Below are 6,000 nucleotides of genomic sequence, written 5' to 3'. Positions count from 1 at the left end.
GGCGCCGTTGGCCCGGTCGCTGCCAAAATTAGCACACACACTCCCTGGATGCCAATTCAGAACCTCTGCCCCACATTTTTCAAATCAGCCTCATGGTGGCGCTATAACAGGCCGATTTGTGTGGCCTGGTTGTTACCAGCTAATCTCCGGCGCCGTTGGCCCGATCGCTGCCAAACTGAGCACACACACTCCCTGGATGCCAAATCAGAACCTCTGCCCCACATTTTTCAAATCAGCCTCATGGTGGCGCTATAACAGGCCGATTTATGTGGCCTGGTGGAGACCTGTGCTCGGAAGAGCACTGCTTCTAGTTGCCATTGATTTTATCAGACATGCTCTCCATTTTAACCATACTAGATTCATTCTGGGGACTCAAACTTCCCCCTGCCCGTGTTTTTTCATTTACTTTTTTCATTTATTTTTAAAATTTATTTTGGACAATGAAAATAAATAAATACAATAATAATACTTTGTCCACTTGAGGCCCACTACTCTATAGGCCTATACAGTACTGCAGTGGTTGTCATTGGACCCCCAACATTGATATCGTCACTAACTGGCCAAAACCTCTTAACTCCATTTTTGAACTGGGCTATTGAACACCCTTTACATCTGAGTTTACAACCGACAGCAGAGATATATAATTTGGCTTTTGGATCCCCACCTGAAAATATTTTGTGTCAGGGTCCCTGACTCAGGAACCCCATAAGAGGAAGATTTAAATTGTTATTTATTTCTAAATTATGCAACATTTTATAAATTATCTGGATTAAAATAATAGTATAATTATATAACAGAGCCAAATCATAAACTAGGGTTATAAACAGATTTTTATGCCATACAACAAGTGTTTCTGGGGACCCCATGGAACCCTGTGGGGTCCCCAGACTCCACTTTAAAGGAAGAACATTGACAACCTATACAGCCTGTTTGTTTCGAAGGGACAACGTTTTCAACCGATTTAAAACAATGGATGTACAAAACCATGTTCTTGTTGTTCCACAAAGCTTTTGGCCACAAGGGGAACCTTTGGATCACAGCCCAGTTCTGATTTCACTGCACCACCTACAGGTTGAAAGAATAATGCCAAGGATGATCAGACAGGATCATTAACATCATTAGGCTTAAACCCTCTATACCAGAGGTTATCAAACCTTTCAGGCTGCGAGCCTGTGACCCCCAAAATAATCATATTTGAACTGGGGACCCCCCCCCCCCCACCCTGACAAGCACTAAGAGTTGAGGCATTACCTTTCGTATAACACAGTTCTATTGTGAAAGGCGTTGTGAGCATGTAGATCTGCTATTTTCAAAAATGTTGCCTCTAATATTTGACAATTTGGCCAATGTTTAATTCGTCATTTTAGGCCTATTAAAAAGTCCTTAAATTGTCACTGTAGAAATGTGCAGATCCCCTCTATACACTTAAAATGTATGTTGGTTAGTTTACTGTTGAGTGAGAAAACAATGTTGCACATTAAGTTAATCATTAGGGGACCCCCAAAATCATGTGGGGACCCCACAGGTTGAGAACCACGTACTGCTCTATACCAGCTAGTGGATCTCAAACTTTTGAAATTTGAAGGTCTCCCCTTAAAAACGTATTTTCTTTTACAACAAGGGTTCATATTTTAGTTTTAATTGGAGAAAAGAAAAGATGAGTGTTAAAATGTTTTCGTTTACTGCTTTCTATCGTTTTAGCAACTTTGATTTCAGTGGGTGCACATGCGTTCATGTGGCTAAATATATGTTTTTAGACACAATAAGCCCATTCAAGATGCACTGCAATCTTTCATGGGCACATGTGACTTATGGTGTAGTAGTGTTACTGTAAATAGTAATAAAACAAATCCTGTATCAAAATGCACCTAAAGTACCAAAAGTAAAAGTACTCTTCCATGCAGAATGTCCCATTTCACAACTTTTCAAATGTATTCAAATAGCAGATCTACAAGCTCACAACGTGTTGTATCACAACACATTGTGAGCTTATCGCCTATTTTCAAATAGCCAAAGTTTAAATAGGGCTGAAGTGGTTAATGTATGATTTGTAACAATAACTTAAAACTATAAAGTAACTAGTAACAAAAGTTGTGGATAAAAACAATATTTGCTTTTGAGATGTGTAGTGGAGTAGAAGTAAAAGTAAAAAATACTCCAGTGAAGTAAAAAACAATACCTCAAAATTGTACTGAAGTACAATACTTGAGTACATATACTTAGTTACGTACCACCACTGCCTAGCCAATTAGTTTGTGCGATAGGATGGTACTGTAATTGTCCGCTCACAACACAGGACGAGGTATTGTCAAACAATTATTTGTAATTGATTAGGCTGGGTTCCCATTCTGTGGCCTGGGAGCCTATCAGCACCATGGACAGAGTCACAGCCCACATTGAAACAGGCCTCACAATGTGGACACAATACAACACAACTAGAGGCGTCACAAGGGGGGGGAAATGGGACTGAGTTACTAGGGCCCAAGGTGGAGGGGGCCTAAAATATTTTATACTTTAGCTATTGAAAAATTGCAACTATACAAGCTCACAGTGCTGCGAGCTTGTAGATCTGCTATTTTTGAAAATGTGTGCAAATCTTTGAATGTACAGTATGTTTTTTTTTTAAGAGAACATTTGTAACTCAAATCTTGCTTCTGGGGGGGGGGGGGGGGGGGGGGGGGTCCCTGGAACTAAATATTTTGACATGGGGGTCCGTGGCCAAATACATAATCATTTTGGGGGTCCTTCACATGAAAATATTTGAGCACCACTGACATAGGTTTTTCAAAAAACCTTAGAAGGATTTGAAACATTCAGACTTAGTTCGCACATGCACATTTTCACGATTTTTTCAAAAATAGCAGATCTACAAGCTCGCAGCGCGGCACTCGATCTGCTATTTTTCAATAGTTAAAGCACAAAATGTGAGTGAACCCTTGTACCCAGGGCCCAGAATTTGGTGTGACACCCCTGCAGCCCACATTGAAACTAGTCTGCGATCACTTCACTTTTCGGGTTTGTAACCGGTCTGGAGCGGAAACCACAAAACGTCATGTTGTAGTACTAAAAGGACTACAATTTGCCGGAAAGATCAAACCGGATTCAGTTTTAACCCAAAATATTCCCCTGCGCTCAAGGACACACTTTTAGGACCTACCTAATAAACTCCTTGATGCGGAGTAGTTTTGCTTTTGAAAAATTTGTTTGGTATATGCATCTTTTAGTCCAACTTTTATCGACTGGCAAGACTACACGAGGCTACTCGAGCATTTTAATAGGGATTGTGGAAACAAACGGAGGGAGCCAAATCAAAGCGACGCCGCTTCTTCTAGTGGTTTCCGCGCATTAGGCGGAAACCAAACGGCCTGTTGTGAACGAACACCAGGCTTTCTCTCAGAAAGCCTGGTGGGCGAGGTTACATTGAAACAGGACTCACACCGTATGGACACAATACAACACAACACAAACCCTGTGCTGAAAACAAGCTGGCAACTTGAACAATGGAACAATTAGACACGTTTAGAACAAAAGGTGTCAGCGTGTCACAGAGTGATCAGTTTTCAAATAGTTCTAAATCAGTTTGAGGGGAAAGCAGATGTCGAACCACCGCTGCAAAGTGCAAGCTTATATTCTAACTGCCTTAACAAAGCTGTTCTGTTCTGTTTTGTTTTTGCTTGCCTATTCCTATTTTTCAACCAAACGGCATTGGTCAGAGGTCGCTCTCAATTTAGCCCCTTTCTTATCTGATAAACCAGTGGTTCTCAATCTGTGGGTCGGGATCACCCCCAGAGGGGTCGCCACATGATTGTTTCGTGGTGGTCCCCAGATGACAGCGAAGAGAATTTGTATGTAATGTAAGGAATTTATTTAATACCTCAGAGAAAAGAAGAAGACTATTACTCCATCAAAAGTATTTTCATTTCAAATATGATTATTTTGTGGGGTCACGGCCTGGAAAGGCTGAGAACCACTGTGATAAACACTGTGTCTAAAGATCTGTAGACATAGGGATGTTTATTGTGTCTTTCTGGGGTCAGCATTCATTCCCTGGTTTGAAGTGACAAACGGTGTTGTACTGATTGTCTCTGACATCAGCTTTGTCTCTGAACAGTCTTCTAAAAGAATTCTAAGAGAGAATCATTTGTAGCCCGCTTATTCCCATGGCCCAGAAGGACTGGAGAGCGCTACCAAGCTATACATTTTTTTTTATAATAATTGAATTGTTGATACAGAGATTCATTGCAGAATTCATTTAAACCTGCATTTTGTTCTAAATTAGTAGTTCTCAAACTTTACAATGTCAAGGTCTCCCCTTAACTCAGTATACAAACAGGTTTCATTCGTATACTGTCAGAGTTACAAACTTGTAAGGGTCAATTTTAGACCTCCCAAACCCAGAGAGTCCCTGGACCCCACTTTGCTGGTATGTTACTCCTTTTTCTTTTAGTTTTTGTTACCTTGTAGGTGGTTGTACTGTTAAGTAAAATTAACCATTAAAAACCACCATGATAAGATTGTGTATTGTGATTCCACTTGGAAAATATATAAATATTGTGATATTGTATATTTTATCTCCCACCCTACTTTGCTTCTACAGGTTGCAGTAAGAATGTGGTGAATCCATGATGCATGGGTACAACCCTACGTGCGTGCGTGCGTGCGTGCGTGCGTGTGTGCGTGCGTGCGTGCGTGCGTGTGTGTGTGCGTGCGTGTGCATTTCAAGGCAGGTGAGTGTCAGTCTATATTAGTTGCTGATCTCATAGAGCAGACTTTACGGTCTGTAATGGCTTGAATTAACTCACTTAACCCGTTCAATCTGGGAAAGCATCTGCGTAATGTCATACTGTGATTTATTTCCCCTCACAGGATTAACCAGATTTTACACTGGAAAACCAGATTGTCCAGTGGTGTAAAGTAACTAAGTGCACTTACTTAAGAACTGCACTTAAGTACAATTTTGAGTTATTTGTACTTCATATACTTCTACTTCTACTCCACTACATCTCACATCCAAATATTGTACTTTGCACATTTATTTGAAAGTTACTAGTTACTTTGTAGATATTGATTATTACTAGTAAGACGCCCATCTGGCCAGTGATGTATATCGGACCAGTTACCTATATATGGAGACTCCCTGCATGATAGTCAACAATGTGATGTCACCAATCACCATGCCCATATATGGGCATTACCAAATATGGGCATTCCAGATGCCCTTAACATTGATGACATCGGGACAGGGATCTCCATATATGGGCATAAAACGGACAAGGACGTAATTAATTTGCAAGTGTGACTCGTGATGACATCAGCGATAAAAGGGACATCAAGCCAGAGCGGCAAACCCAAGAGTGGTTCCCCTGACATCACAGTGACATCAGAGCATGATGTCAGAGCGACAAACCCATAGAACCACAGACAAACCCATAGAACCACAGTTGAAAACTTGAAATGTGACATTGTGCACAATTGAGTATTTTAAGTTCATTTTGACACCAATACTTTTGTAATCAAACACATTTTTAATTCTGGACTTTTACTTGTAACAGTATTTCTACATTGTAGTATTGATACATTTACTATAAGTATAATATATAACATGTGAGTACTTTTTCCACCACTACCCTTTCCCCCTCTGCATGTGGATTGCACCCCAACCTCCCATGCGGTCTCGGGGGCAGGCACCCACAACCACAAGGCCAACGAGGTGAACCCAGGTTGCTGTCATGTTATTTCTAATTCATGATTCCAGATTGAACCATATAATAATAACACAACAAAGGAACGCGACAAAGAGCACAGAAATCCATAAATGCCAAACTGCACGCTGTTGCTCCTTTCTATTTAGAGAGCATGATGGCCGATTAATAATCGCATCAACAACAAAATGAGATTTGGTCTGCCGTGTGTAAGGTCCCAGAGGAGGCGTGTTTATCTCCGTAATTCACTCATCAGAACCATCCCAGCGTCTCTGGCTCGTCTCTGCAGTCCATCGGG

The sequence above is a fragment of the Nannobrachium achirus genome (genome assembly GCF_963921795.1).
Source record: "Nannobrachium achirus genome assembly, chromosome: 20".
Classification (NCBI taxonomy): domain Eukaryota; kingdom Metazoa; phylum Chordata; class Actinopteri; order Myctophiformes; family Myctophidae; genus Nannobrachium; species Nannobrachium achirus.
Note: the sequence above shows the minus strand (reverse complement) of the source record.